We start from the raw sequence: 16682 nt of genomic DNA, 5'->3' as shown, positions 1-16682 counted from the left end.
TCCAATTTCCTGGTCCTCCTGGACAACGTGTTGCTGAGGTTTGGTCATTCACAGACGGAGCGGTGGAGAAGGTAGCAGTCTGACCGACGCGTTCAGACAATTTTTTAGTCCGCAGCCCCAAGGTCTGATTGGTTCCAGCAACCATTGCCAGCGTCTGATTCACATGGTGCAGGATTACCTAGGGGCAAGATCAGACTTGGAGACCTTTCCCACCGAAAATCCTCTGGGTTACTGGGTCTTGAGGATGGATCACTGGCCAGAGCTTGCACAGTATACAATTGAGCTACTGACCTGTCCTGCATCCAGCGTTCTTTCGGAATGCACATTCAGTGCTACTAGAGGCTTCGTAACTGATCACAGGGTGCACCTGTCCACCAATTCGGTCGATCGGCTGATCTTCATAAAAATGAATCAGTCTTAGATCATCAGCTACCAAGCACCTGATGCTAATATAACCAATTGATTTTTTTTTTTTTAATGTGAGATCCCTTCAAGACTGCCTATGCTGATGCTGAGTGACTTTCCTGCTATGCTGAGTCACAATCCTCTTCCTCCTCAATTTTCATGCTGATAGCTTGTAAGAACATTTTTGGTTCTGGGCACCTCCACCAGTGGCCAAGGCCCAATTTTTCTGCCCCTGTTTAACAAGGACATGTAATTACAATTTTTGATGCAATACTTTGCAGCAGGGCTCATTCCTGCGCTCCAACTATAGTATCTGTGAGGAGTTGCAGTGTTGTGGCACCAGCACCAGTGCCAAAGGCCCAATTTTTCAGCCCCTGTTTAACAGGGGCATATAATTACAATTTTTGATGCAATACTTTGCAGCAGGGCTCATTCCTGCGCTCCAACTATAGCATCTGTGAGGGGTTGCAGTGTTGTGGCAATTTTTCTGCCCCTGTTCAACAGGGGCGTGTAATTACAATTTTTGATGCAATACTTTGCAGCAGGGCTCATTCCTGCACTCCAACTAGAGTATCTGTGAGGGGTTGTAGTGTTGTGGCATCAGCACCAGTGCCCAAGGCCCAATTTTTCAGCTCCTGTTTAACAGGGGCATGTAATTACAATTTTTGATGCAATACTTTGCAGCAGGGCTCATTCCTGCACTCCAACTAGAGTATCTGTGAGGGGTTGCAGTGTTGTGGCACCAGCACCAGTGCCCAAGGCCCCAATTTTCAGCCCCTGTTTAACAGGGGCGTATAATTACAATGTTTGATGCAATACTTTGCAGCAGGCTTTATTCCTGCACTTCAACTATAGCATCTGTGAGGGGTTGCAGTTTTCTGGCACCAGTGCCTAAGGCCCAATTTTTCTGCCTCTTTTCAACAGGGACATGTAATTACAATTCTTGATCTAATATTTCACAGCAGGGCCCATTCCTGCGCCCAGCAAGAGTAACTGTGAGGGCTCACAGTGTTGTGGCAACACCACCGCCACCACCACCACCAAAGGCCCAATTTTTATGCCCCTGTTCAACAGATGCATGTAATTACAATTTTTGATACAATATTTCACAGCAGGGCCGTTCCAGCGCCCACCAAGAGTAACTGTGAGGACTTACAGTGTTGTGGCACCAGCACCAACACCAAAGACCCAATTTTTCTACCACTGTTCAACAATGGCATGTAATTACAATTCTTGATCTAATGTTTAACAGCAGGGCCCGTTCCTGCACCCACCAAGAGTAACTGTGAGGGCTTACAGTGTTGTGGCAACACCAACACCTAAGGCCCCAATTTCTGCAGAGTATATAGGGCAGGCCCCTACTTTCACACTTCCAACTTACAAACGACTCCTACTTGCAAACAGAAGGCGACAACAGGAAGTGAGATGAAATCTACCCCTAGGAAGGGAGATTCTCTCCTGTAAGAGTTAATATGGGAAAAACGTGTGTCTTCCTCACTGATGCGCTATCACCAATCCTTGTTTCACTAAAACCCCCAAATTTTCAAAAAACATTTGTCATTGGGACAGAAAGTAATGTTAAATCTTCTGAAGAGGTGCACAGACAGCAAAACAAATGTTACAGGGGTGATAACCCTTCCCTATGTTTTCCAAAAAGCTTAAAAATAGACCAGTTCAAAATTACAAACAGATTCTACTTAACAACAAACCTACAGTCCCTGTCTTGTTTGCACCGCCTGTATACTGCTGGTCAAAGTATATAGGGCCTGGGAGCCCCACGCCTTTCCTTTTTTTAATTTGGGTGAGGGGTTCCCCTTAATATCCATACAAGACCCAAAGGGCCTGGCAATGGACTGGGGGGGTACCCATGCCGTTTGCCTCACTGATTTTCATCCATATTGCCGGGACCCAACATTACATTAAAGCCGCAAGCAGTTTTAAATGACTTTTAATCCTTTAAAAATGTCATTTTGTACAGGGAATGTTCTAAGCATGGGAAACACGCACCACTTTACATAGACACCCCCCAGATATGATATTTAAAAGAATATTTCACTTTTTTTTTTTTCACTTTAAGCATCAATAAAATCACTGCTCTCGAAAAAACTGTAGTTTTTAAAACTTTTTTTGCATTGATACATGTCCCCTGGGGCAGGACCCGGGTCCCCAAACCCTTTTTAGGACAATAACTTGCACATTAGCTATTAAAATTAGCACTTTTGATTTGGAACGTTATAGTCCCATAGACTTTAATGGAGTTCTAAAGTTTGCCTGAACTTTTGGTCCGTTCACAGGTTCTGGTGCGAACCGAACCGGGGGGGGGGTGTTCAGCTCATCAGTGATCAGTGACTTATAGTGGGACTGTGATAGGGTGGTGGGCAATCTGTTGCTAACAGACACTATCTGGGGGTCACTAACTGACACTGACCTCGCTAGTGACACTAATACAGTGATCAATGATAATACTGTACACTGACACTATACTAATGGCACTGGCTGGGAAGGGGTTGACATCTAGGGGCAATCAAGGGGTTTACTGTGTGCCTAACAATGTGTAATGTGTGTAATGCGTGCTGCGTTTACTTTCTGACCTGGTGTCTTTTTCCTCTCTGCTATTCATGGAGCCAGATCGCTGTTCCTATTCACACAGTTCTTTGTGTTTGTAAACACAGAACTCTGTGCTGTGATTGGCCACAGCTGATCAGCTGATTTCAGCCAAAATCATTGGCAGAAATCTGCTGCCAAACTGGTGCTGGCTGTGTCAAATCCAAACTCGGAAGAAGGCCATCATGTACATGTATGTGATCATGCCTGTACGTGCCACCGACTCACAGTATATTTACTGTGAGCTGTCAGCAGGTAGTTATTGCTATTTTTATATTGCTTTTTTTAATTATAAGCACAGAACATACCTCCCGAGTTGCTGGAATAAGTGTATATATAAAGTAGAAATAATAAATTATAACAAACCAAAAAAAAATGGACAGAGCAGATAAAGCATCTTTATGCAGAATCTAAAGGTCAACATTATTTTACATTTTATCAACTTAGTTACTTAGTTACTTTATAAGCCATTAAAGCTATAACTTTTTAGATCCATAATCCATACATTTTTAATTGCCTGCTCTCTCCTGACAGAGCCCAAGAGAGATGAGGAATTTTAGGAAAATCGCTGCAGCAAAAATAACTATTCTGTCTTTTAACTTGGCACTGTGGGCCTAAACTATTGACATTTTTTTTTCACAAAGTTTTATTATTTATTGTTCATCTGATGATAAAATCATATATCAATATAAAATATGTTATCACACTCGTCCGTTATCACACTTGTCCGCCATATGCGGTTGCTTGTTCTATTTCGTATCATACAGTTATTCAGTTATGACTGTCTTCTTGTTCTCACTGATCATGGATGACATGAAAAACAGATCTGTTTGGAGTAAAGCTTTAGCAGAAATCTTAACAACACCAGCTCATCATCTATGAAAGTGCATATTAGAAAAACCCCAACAGGCTACTTTGTCTAGACGTGTGCTAATATTTCAAGCCCATGATACAAATAACCTCTATCCTTGGAGAAACATTTTAAACTTATTGGAAACTGTAAATCTATTCTTCAGCCGTAGTATCTCTTATTTATCATGTGAATGACACAATACATTACAGCCACTAAAACCTTTCTATTGAGAGCCAACCAATCTTGAATGGACGTGTGCGTTGACAAGGAAAATACAGCATACTCATTTTAGATGCAAAAATATGAGAGTGGAATTTAAGTTACCCAAAAAATATTGCAAGGGAAAGAAAACTGAGAGTTGAAAAAATAAAGATGAGCCAGAATGATTTATTATACAATGCCTAAAAGTTGCAAAAATGACAAAGAAATTTATTGAGACTCATCATTTCACACTTCCATTGTTTAAATAAATTCAGTATTCTTTTTTTTAAAAAAGGAAATTGGTTCGCTGGCAGAAGCAAGGTTCATATTCTGTGACTGTAATGTAAGGTAAAACCATGGGTCTTTTTCTGTGTATATAAGTGGACATGATGGGGCTACTCATTGGGGTTGATGTCCTAAGTAACGTGTAAACTGGAAACGGACTTGGTAATTTTCTAAAACCATGACTACATTTTTAATGAGTAGATATTACAAAACTGATGTCAAATACTGCAGCAGAATTCTAAGTAGAATGTACAAATTCACAAACATGTATCTGTTTTCTTAAGATAAAATATAAATGAGATATCATTCATTTATTATAATTAAAGTACTATATGTATTGTATGTAATTTAGCAATAAACATATCTGTATATTGACAGTAAAAATAAAGACAATAAAACAAGTTTTGAAACTTAAACTCCTAAAAGCAGTTATAATTTGAACATGATCAGGCATACAATAAATCTGTCAGACTGGCACTTCCAGTCAAGAATTTATGTCACCTGTTATCCAGGCAGATTTGCTGTCATTGGTAGACTAGACAAGTCGGACAGACATGTTACAAAGGCACAAAGAAGTTTCCAGGCAGCAAACAAAAGGAATAGTAAGTCCCAGGATAACAGTTTATTAGGCAACCTGATCTTCAGGTCAAAAAAACTGACTAATAACTTTTATTCTAACAAAAAGTTATATCTCTTCACTGCCAGGAATCTTGTATTTCAAGTGTGACTTGAAGTTTTTTTATGAGTTTGTTCAAATCACAGTCAAGTAAATGAATAAACCAAATTAGTTAAAATCAAAGAGTTTTAACATTATGCATCCTAAAGAGTAAGAACATTTTATTTTAACTTTAGAATAATAACATGAAACAATGGATGTAGGGCCTGAGACATCCTACAGCAAGTGACCTTATGATTTTCATTAATGGTGCTGCTCAAATGCACCCCTTTTCAGACAAGATTTCTAAATGTTCAGTAGGTTCCTGCATTGTTTACATATTCAGTTTCTTTACTTTATTAGTAAATAGATAGGAAACTATATTATAATTACTTGTTTTAAACTCCTTTTTTTTGTTTTTTACATTTTTTCAGTTACTTGGTTTCTTGCCTATGCAAATTATATCATACATCCCAGAAGTCCTCAGGTGGAGAGGAGAGGAGGAGGGGTTTTCTCAACTAAGCACACTGTCCCGCATGCATACTTGAGCTAAGGGCATGAAGTAAATGCTACATGAATCATTTGCCCTTACCCAAGATGGACACAGCCAGATATGCTAGGGGGTGTTCTTCAAAGAGATTTCTCACCAAAATAAAACGCAGAAACATTGATGGATAGGAAAGTTTGCTTTGATTCTTAAAAATTAATTAAATTGCATTTTTGATTTGTGGTGCTTAGATGCAGTGAAGATCCGCTTTAAGATTTGCCCACTTAATACATTTCATTGATCTCCCTGCACAAATACAATCTAAACAGATGTGACGATTGGTTTTACTTAACCACTTGCCTCCTGGGCACATAAACCCCCCTCCTGCCCAGACCAATTTTCAGCTTTCAGCGCTGTCGCACTTTGAATGACAATTGCGCGGTCAACACTGTACCCAAATGAAATTTTTATCATTTTTTTCCCACAAATAGAGCTTTCTTTTGGTGGTATTTAATCACAGCTGGGATTTTTATTTTTTGCTAAACAAACAAAAAAATATGGAAAATTTTGAAAAAAAAAAAAATCATGTTTCATAGTTTGTTATAAAATTTTGCAAACAGGTAATTTTTCTCCTTCATTGATATGCGCTGATGAGGCAGGACTGGTGGGCACTGATAGGCTGCACTGATGGGCATGGATAGGCACAGTTAAGGCGGCACTGATAGGCACAGTTAAGGCAGCACTGATAGGCACAGTTAAGGCAGCACTGATGGGGGCAGATAAGTTGGTACTGATGGGCACAGATAAGGCTGCACTGATGGCCACTGATGGGCGCTGATGGGTGGCACTGATGGGTGGCACGGATGGGTGGCACGGATAGGTGGCACTGATGGGCACTGATAGGTACCATTGATGGGTGGCACTGATGGGCAGTGATGGGCGGCACTGATGGGCACTTATGGGCACTGGTAGGTGACACTGATGGGCACTGATAGGTGGCACTGATGTGCAGCACTGTTGTTGTGGCACTGATGTGGGCGCTGATGGGTGGCACTGTGGGTGCTGATGGGTGGCACTGTGGGCACTGATGGGTGGCACTGTGGGCACTGATGGATGGCACTGTGGGCACTGATGGGTGACGCTGGTGGGAACTGGTAGGCGGCACTGCTGCCTATTGCCAGGTGTCACTGGCAGGGGGCAGATGATCGCCGTGAGTGGGACTGATGTCCCTCTCACGGCCGCCGGTGATCGGCTTTTTTTTCCTCCTCACGCTGTCAGCGCGAGGAGAAAAAATAGCCGATTACCGGCTCTATTTACATCACATGACAGCTGATCATGTGGTAAGGGGTCGGGACCGACCCCTTACTCTGATCTGCGATCAGGCGAGTCTCATAGACTCGCTGATCACCGAGCGCGCCGCTCGCGCCCTGCAGGGGGGTGCGCAGGCCACTCGTTCACGGGATCGACGTTAATAGATGTAGTCCCGGCAAAGTAGGTCCACGCTGTTGCCGTCATTTGGCAATAGCGTGGATCTGAAGCGGTTAAAGCAGAACTCCGGGGTTTTCAAAAAATCCTCCATTAATTCACCCCCCACACACACAAACACTAAACAGTTATTAAATTTGTGAAATTTCTTACCATTTAAGAGATATGTCAGCTCTGTGATTCAAAAATGCAGCCTGTATTCTGGCAAGGAGGAGGTGTTAGAACAGTGATTACATCATATCCTCTTCTCCCTCTAAACTGTAATCAGACTACATTTCCTATAAATCCTTGGGATTGCAATGAATGTGGGAGGCTACAATAAGATTTTACATGTAAATGTGAACAAGCCCACTTCAACATAAATCACATCCCTCATTCTGCAGCCAGCAAGCCACACATAACACGCGCTATGATAGGTTACAGCCTTATAAATGCAAAGCATTTTAATATACTGTAAATGCATATTAAAATAATATAAATGTAATGCATTTAATATAAATGCAAACCAGCGCAGCTTATCAGTAGGGATGAGCTGAACACCCCCCTGTCACCAGAACTAGCGAACAGGCAAAAAATTTGTTCGAACACGCGAACACCGTTAAAGGTTTATATGCAAGTTATTGTCATAAAAAGTGTTTGGGGACCTGGGTCCTGCCCCAGGGGACATGGATCAATGCAAAAAAAAGTGATTTTAATAATGCTTAAAGTGAAACAATTAAAGTGTAATATCCCTTTAAATTTGTACCTGGGGGGGTGTCTATAGTATGCCTGTAAAGGGGCGCATGTTTCCCGTGTTTAGAACAGTCTGAGAGCAAAATGACATTTCAAAGGAAAAAAAGTCATTCAAAACTACTTGCGGCTATTAATGAATTGCCGGTCGGACAATACACATAAAAGTTCATTGATAAAAATGGCATGGGAATTCCCCACAGGGGAACCCCGAACCAAAATTAAAAAAAAAAAAAATGACATTGGGGGTCCCCCTTAATTTCATACCAGAAGGGTCTGGTATGGATATTAAGGGGAACCCCGGGCAAAAAAAAAATGGCGTGGGGTCCCCCTCAAAACCTATACCAGACCCTTCAGGTCTGGTATGGATTTTAAGGGGAACTCCGTGCCAAAATGTAAAAAAAAATGGCGTGGGGTCCCCCCAAAAATCCATACCAGACCCTTACCCAAGCATGCAACCTGGCAGGCCGCAGGAAAAGAGGGGGGGTGAGAGAGTGTGAACCCCCTCCTGAACTGTACCAGGCCACATGCCCTCAACATTGGAAGGGTGCTTTGGGGTAGCCCCCCAAAACACCTTGTCCCCATGTTGATGGGGACAAGGGCCTCATCCCCACAACCCTTGCCCAGTGGTTGTGGGGGTATGCGGGCAGGGGGCTTATCGGAATCTGGAAGCCCCCTTTAACAAGGGGACCCCCAGATCCCGGCCCTCCCCCCTGTGTGAAATGGTAAGGGGGTACCCTACCATTTCACAAAAAAACTGTCAAAAATGTTAAAAATGACAAGAGACAGTTTTGACAATTCCTTTATTTAAATGCTTTTTCTTTCTTCTATCTTCCTTTGGTTTCTTCCTCCATCTTCTTCTTCTTCTGGTTCTTCTGGTTCTTCCTCCGGTGTTCTCGTCTGGCATCTTCCTCCACGGCGTCTTCTTATCTTCTTCTCCTCAGGCCGCTCCACGTCTATGATGGCATGGAGGGAGGCTCCCGCTGTGTGACGCTTCTCTCTTCATCTTTTTCTCTTCATCTTTTTCTCTTCATCTTCTTCTCTTCATCTTCTTGTCTTCATCTTCTTTTTGGGCCGCTCCGCATCCATGATGGCATGGAGGGAGGCTCCCGCTGTGTGATGCTTCTCCTCTTCTGACAGGGAATGCCACAGGGAAGTCCCGGTGCGTCAGAGCGGGTCAGGGTCACCGGGTGGCCCCGCCCCCCTGTTATTTAAGAACCATCAGAAGAGGAGAAGCGCCACACAGCGGGAGCCTCCCTCCATGCCAGCATGGATGCGGAGCGGCCCGAAAAGAAGATGAAGACAAGAAGATGAAGAGAAGAAGATGAAGAGAAAAAGATGAAGAGAGAAGCGTTACACAGCAGGAGCCTCCCTCCATGCCATCATGGATGCGGAGCGGCCCGAGGAGAAGAAGATAAGAAAACACCGCGGAGGAAGATGCCGGACGAGAACACCGGAGGAAGAATCAGAAGAACCAGAAGAAGAAGAAAATGGAGGAAGAAACCGAAGGAAGATAGAAGATAGAAGAAAGAGGATAGAAGAAAGAAGAAGCATTAAAATAAAGTAATTGTCAAAAACTGTCTCTTTCATTTTTAACATTTTTGACAGTTTTTTTGTGAAATGGTAGGGGTACTTTTGTACCCCCTTACCATTTCACACAGGGGGGAGGGCCGGGATCTGGGGGTCCCCTTGTTAAAGGGGGCTTCCAGATTCCGATAAGCCCCCCGCCCTCAGACCCCCACAACCACCAGGCAAGGGTTGTGGAGATGAGGCCCTTATCCCCATCAACATGGGGACAAGGTGTTTTGGGGGGCTACTCCAAAGCACCCTCCCAATGTTGAGGGCATGTGGCCTGGTACGGTTCAGGAGGGGGGCCACTCTCTCATTCCCCCTCTTTTCCTGCGGACTGCCAGGTTGCGTGCTTGGTAAGGGTCTGGTATGGATTTTTGGGGGGACCCCACGCTGTTTTTTTTTAATTTTGGCACGGGGTTCCCCTTAAAATCCATACCAGACCTGAAGGGTCTGGTATAGATTTTGAGGGAGACAACACACTATTTTTTTTTTGGCCGGGGTGAAGGGCCTGGTATGGAATTTAGGGGACCCCCACCATCATTTTTTTTTTAAATTTTGGTTCGGGGTTCCCCTGTGAGGAATTCCCATGCCGTTTTTTTTTTTTTTTTTTTTTAATTTTTTATTTATCACAGGAAACAGGTCCACAGGAACCGATACAGCAGTAATTAACATTATAACAGTGTAACACAAACATTTACACAGATATTATCAAGAAAACCTTGTTTTATATGTTCCAAAGACACCTTGTGTTGTAACGCTTAATGAGGTTGATATATTTTAGAAATTCAGAATATGTAATGTCTCCTAGATTGAGGTATAGTATAAATGCTGTCTATGCCTCTCGGACTGTAACAATATCGTGATACAGTCTTCTAGTGAAGATAGATATTAAAGGTCCATATAGTGTCCCTTTGTGTGTCCTGCCTCCTTCCATTTTCTCATTTTCCTGTAGATCAGAAGAAAAAAGATAAAAGGAAAAATAAAGAGAAAGAAGAAAAAAGGGGAAAGAAGAAAAAAAAGGGGGGGGGGGAGGGTATTCGCGAACAAGGATTCCTCAGTTTGTCCTACTGAAGCCACTCACCAGACTATCGATTAGTAATTTGTTTGATTTCAGCCCAGATTAAGTATCTGGTTCCTCTCTTCGGAGGGCTTGTCCCTCTTCTGAGTATTGAAACACATTCCATAGCTGCCATGTCTTGGAATATGTCTCACTTCTGTTCTGACTCGTGAGAATCAAGTCTTCCAGTTTGTTAATTTCGTCTATTTTCCAAAGCCAGCCAGCAATGGAGGGCGAGTTGGGGGATTTCCAGTTAAGGGGAATACAAACTTTAGCTGCGTCAAGTAGGTGGCGTACAATTGACTTTTTGTATATACGAGCGGGTGTGTCTGTAGCATGTAGGAGGAAGTATACAGGTTCATCAGGGACATTGCGATCAGTGAACTTTTGTACTATCCTGCGAACTTCCTCCCAAAAAGGCCTTATCTGGGGGCAGGACCAGAAAATATGTATTAACGTGCCTGTGTCTTGGTGGCATCTCCAGCATAAATTCGATGTCCCAGGAAAAAATTTGTGTAAAAGTGCTGGAGTTCTATACCATCTCGTAAAGATTTTGTAATTAGTTTCTTGGTACCTGGTACATATGGATGATTTGTGTATGAATTGGAGGATATGTGATCTTTTTTGCGTGGTGAAGTGGCAATTCAGGTCTTTTTCCCATTTATCAAAGCTGGGGTGTTGATAGTCCCCAGATGGTGTGATAAGCATATTATAGGTCAGAGATAGCGTGTGCGGCAGCACTCCGCTTTCCATACAAATTTCTTCGAAGGCAGTATGAGGCGGGTCATTTACAGTTGGGGGGGTCAAACTGATAAGAAAATGTGAAAGTTGGCTAGCCCTCAGGAAGTCCAAATGATATAAGCCGTTCGGGTTCGAGAGCTCGGCCAGCGTCACCCATCCTCCTCTAGCGCTGAAGTGGGAGGCTTGATATTTCCCTGCAGGGTCTGTTATTCCTGGTGTAAATTGGGGGTTTCCTAATATGGGTCTCAGTGGTGAGTTCCTAGTGGAGAGAGATGTTTGTGTTAGTAGGCGTGCGCATACTTTCGTAGTGGTCCCAATCAATGGATGAAATCGTATATGTGAGGGGAGTGTTGAGCTGCACCAAGGGGCTCTATGTAGGGGAATTTCAGATTGTGTTTGTTCTAGTTGCGGCCATAATTTGGTTTCCTCATGTCGGCACCAGTCAATAAGCCTACCCAGGTGTACTGCATGGTAGTATATTTTGATCTCCGGCATGGCCAATCCTCCATGTTGTTTAGGAAGAGATAGCGTTTGTCTCGGAAGGCGTGGTTTTTTCCCTGCCCAAAGGAAAGTCAAGAATAGGGAATGTACCTGTCTAAAGTAGGCTGCGGGTATGTGTATAGGTAAGGCTTGTAAAAGGTACAGAAATTTGGGAAGTATCATCATTTTCAGTATGTTACATCGTCCAAACCAAGAGTGTAGGCCATTTTTCCAACTGTGGGGTAGTATTTGGACGTTTTTCAGTAAGGGCGGGAAGTTAAGTTTGAAAATTTGGGAGAGTTTTGCAGGGATGTAAGTGCCTAGGTACCTCAGGGCTTTGTCTGTCCATTTGAAATGGAAGCTGTTCTTAAAGTGTGTGAGCTGAGTCTATGGTATCCCTATTCCCATGGCTTCTGATTTGTTGAAATTTATTTTTAGGTTAGAAAGATGTCCATAGGTCTCAAATTCCTTCATTAAGTTTGGAAGGGAATGGCTGGATTAGTAATAGAAAACATCAAGTCATCTGCGTACGCAGACACTTTATTTTGGGTGCTCTGTACTGCAATCCCTGTGATATCTGGGTTTAACCTCACATGGCAAAGGAAGGGGTCCAGTGATAGGGCAAATAGTAAAGGCGAGAGTGGGCATCCCTGCCTGGTTCCATTTAGTATTGGAAAAGGATCTGAGACAACACCATTAGCCCTGACTCTAGCTGATGGATTCGAGTATGCTGCAGATATCCAGTTAAACAGCTTTTCTCTCACTCCGATGTGTTTTAATGTTTCAAACAAAAATCTCCAATGTATTCGATCAAACGCTTTTTCAGCATCTGTACTAAGGAAGATACATGGCGTTTTATCTCTATTCGCTATGTGGAGTAAGTTCAGAACCTTAATGGTGTTGTCCCTGGCCTCTCTGGTCAGCACAAAACCAACCTGATCTAGGTGTATGAGTTGTGGTAAGTGATGCTGAATCCTGGAGGCTATAATTTTGGTGAAGAGTTTCAAATCAGTATTTAGCAGGGATATCGGGCGGTAACTGCCGCATTGGGTAGGGTCTTTGCCCTCTTTCGGTATTACCGAGATCTGTGCCTGAAGTGTAGAGGGGTGTAGTTTTGAGCCGGAGCAAAGATCATTAAATAATTTAATAATATATTGGCCTAAAGATGAAAGGAAGGTTTTATAGTGGGTAATGGTCAAGCCATCGGGTCCTGGTGCTTTCCCCTGTTTGGTGGAACTGATAGCCGATTGTAGTTCGATTAATGTGATGGGCTCCTCGAGTAATTCCCTTGCCTCAGTCGGTAGGGTTGGCATTAGTGACGAGGTTATATATTCAGGTGTATTGTCTGATGTGGGTAGTGTTGTGTGTAGGTTATACAAAGAGTTGTAGTAAGTTCTAAACTCTTCTGTGATTTGTTTGGGTAGAGACGCCGTCTTTCCGGAGGGGGTTGTGATCTGCGGTATGTATGATGCTAGCTTTTGTTGCTGTAGGGACCGGGCCAACATCCTCCCACATTTATTGCCGGATCCATAGAATTTCCTCCGGCATAGCGAGGGACTCCAAGATGGCCGCGTAAGCCGGGAGCTCCTCACTACCCCAGCCAGCCAGCCGCCCTAGCGCCGTATTGGAAGCCGCTGCCAGCCCGCACACAGCAATTTCGGCAAGGGGAACACAGCGGTTCCCCACCCATGCCATCCACAGCGGTCAAGAAGGACCTGGGACCCCGTTTTGAGGCTGAGAAACATCAGGCCGAATCCAAGATGGCGGCCGCGCCTCAGACACAAGCAGCGCCTCAGACACAGGCAGCATCAGGGGGATACAAGAACCCAGGCAAGTGATCGCTCCTGCTACTCTCTCCTACCCTTCCACTGCAATCTCCTATTCTCATCCCACCTCATCCCCCTCAGGCCACAACTCGGCTTTCCTAAATGAGAGCCCCCTGGCAGCCCCCTTGTTAGCTCCTATGGGACACTCTCCTCTTTCTCAGCATAATATTGAATGCATGGGAAGCACAGGCACAGATATGCCCCAGAATGCGGGAGACCTTTTCCTCAAACTATCTGACTTACTGGAAAGGGGCTTAGCTAATACAGCTCAAAAAATAACAAATGACATCCGATCAGACTTCCAGAATCTGGGTACCAGAATTGAAGCGATCGAACAAAAACTGCACTATACAGTCTCCAGAACCAATCAAAATTCTGATCACTTACAGATCGTGCAGGATCAGTTGGATGTAGCCTTAAGTAGGATCGACGATTTGGAAAACAGATCGAGAAGGGAGAACTTCAGGGTCAGAGGCATCCCAGAATCGTGCACGGATGTACCCGCAGCAGTACAAGAATTAATTAAATCCCTTATCCCTGATATATCTAAACACTACTTGGAATTAGACAGAGCCCACAGATCTCTGGATCCCCCCAGAAAAGATGGGTCCCCCAGGGACATCGTGGTGAAGCCGCATCACTACGGAGTGAAAGAGAGCATCATGAAGCTCTCCCGCCAGCAACCACACATATCATTCCAAGGACACGAAATTCAAATATTTGCCGACATATCGCCTACGACGATCCAAAAACGTCGAGCCCTTAAACCTCTACTCCTAATCCTGACACAAAAAGAAATAAAATACTGGTGGGCTTTCCCCTTCGCTTTAAAATTCACCTACAAAGGCAAGACACACTCATTCACCACTCTACCTGAAGGAGAGCGGATTCTCCTATCTCTGAAGCTTATTTCCCAAGAATTGGAGATGGACACATCAAACATGCAACCCGGATCTTATAAGAGACAGACACCAACCAGCCCAGTTTCCCCTTTATGGAAAACCACAAAGAGTAGACGAACAAGAGAACCGATGCCATCCTGAATGATCTGGTTGCGCCCGGACAGTACCCGGACACATTACTCAGGAAACTTTCCAAGCCATCATCCACCCTAAAAGACCATCTTGAACTACTTAGGATCAGGATGCACGATCTCTGAACTCATCAGGGACACTAGACTCCCACGTCCAGATGGATTTTCACAGATCTCGACACAGCTGACCGATTAGGTCACTCCACACCTAGAATTAGAATCGCTGTGTCTTGCGACCACTACAAATGGGACATCTGTTCCTTTTCAAGCGACTCGCTAACAACTGGATTCCACCCCTTCCCACAGAGGACGCCTAGATTTACCACAATCAACATTGCAACGTACACTGAAGAATAAGTTATGGGGTCTTCCCACCTGCGGGTCCGCCTTTTCACCGGCTGGTGTTCTGGTGGTCTAGGGAACGGACACGACGACTCACGAGCCTATTAGGAATGGACAGCTCCTACTGGGGTATTTTTCAGCCCCCACAACTACCCCCCCTATTGAACTCATCCCTGCCCCTCACCCCCCTCCCCTCCCTTTTTCTCCACCCTCCCACCCCCCCTACCCTTAACATATCCCCCCAAGCCTTTTTGGCCTTCAGCAGGACTTTATTTTTGTCTTATTTTTTATTAAGCCGGCTGGCTTTGTTACAATTGAACTTAAATGCTTTTCTGTTGACATGGTTGTCCTTACTAGATTTTGTTAATTAATTTTTTAGGATTACCAATTGGGTTGGCTCTGACTGTGGTAGCAGTCATGCGCCTCCATCCATCTATCGACAATGGAACCTCCATGGTCGGGAGATGGACTGTTGACCTCTTCGGAGGGCTATTATTGTTTATGGATGGGTGGCATGGTGGGGATCTTTACTCCCCCTCGATGCCACCGGTTCCTCTTGGAACTAATCTCTCGAAAACACTTGCATTTACTCTCTTTCTCTTTCTTTTCCTCTTCTGTCCTATTTTCTAACCCTCTCTCTTGCTTGTGCCAGTCAACAGGATGCTTGAACAGCCCACTATCCTCCAGGCTCCAGGTCCTACCTCGCGATCCGAATAACTATGATCCACCGCGCCCAGAGGAGGTAAGAGATACCGCACTACACACAACTCCCCCAATTAGACGACATGTCTAGTGGCAATTTGGTTCACCCTTCCTTTAAACTAGCCTCTCACAATGCCCACGGACTAAATTCAGCGGTCAAAAGGCGTAAATTATTCCAATCTTATCACACACAAAAATTGGCGGTAGTCATGATCCAGGAAACACATTTCCCACCCAATTATAACCCAACATTTCTACATGCTCAATATCCCACATTCTTTCTAGCGAATGCAGAGGATAAGACCAGAGGTGTTGCGGTTATATTCGCAAAACAGTGCAAATTTAAGCCCGATTTAGTGCACAGAGACCCTGAAGGCAGATTCCTGTTGGTCAAGGGTAAAATAGATGAAAGCCTCTATTCCTTCATCTCGTATTACTCCCCCAATAAGGGCCAAACAAAATTCTTCCAAGCAATGCTACAAACTCTAACTCCATTATTGGAAGGAACGGTAATTTTCGGAGGTGACTCCAACGTGGCCTTTGACCCAGGCCTAGACAAATCCAAACCTTTAAAAGCTCAATCAATTCGCCCCACAAAAATAAGCTCCAAGATTGCAAAAATAATATATCAACAAGGCCTATCCGATATTTGGAGAGAACTCAACCCCACTAAGCGGGATTATACACACTATTCAAACCCTCATAAAACATACTCCAGGATCGACCACATACTAATGTCAGTAGTACATATACCCTATGTGATTAAGGCCTATATAAAGGATTCTGCCCTATCGGACCACGCTATGGTGATCGTAACACTAAGGGGAGGCTCTCACAAACCACCCAATACCCATTGGAGAATCAACGACATCATTCTTAATGACCATATCTCAGTCATAGAACTTGAGAAGGACTTAAAAGATTATTTTCTGCGGAACAATGTGGAGGGAATTTCAGCCGAGACTCTATGGGCCGCTCATAAAGCGACCATAAGGGGAAAACTCATTCAAATATCTTCCAGGAAAAAGAAAGAGCAAAAGGCGGAGATAGAGAAACTAGAGAGGGAATTCAAGGCTCTATGCAAGCAACATAAACGGGACCTTACCTCGGTCACCATAGCCCAACTAGATGCAGCCAGAACAGCATTAAATCTGGCCCACACAGTGAGGGCAGAGACACACCTGAAATGGAATAATGCAAAATTCTATTTACAGCGAGATAAGAT

The sequence above is a fragment of the Aquarana catesbeiana genome, linkage group LG01 (assembly GCF_042186555.1).
Source record: "Aquarana catesbeiana isolate 2022-GZ linkage group LG01, ASM4218655v1, whole genome shotgun sequence".
In the NCBI taxonomy this organism is placed as follows: Eukaryota; Metazoa; Chordata; class Amphibia; order Anura; family Ranidae; genus Aquarana; species Aquarana catesbeiana.
The sequence above is the reverse complement of the archived record's forward strand: the minus strand, read 5'-3'. Positions refer to the sequence as shown.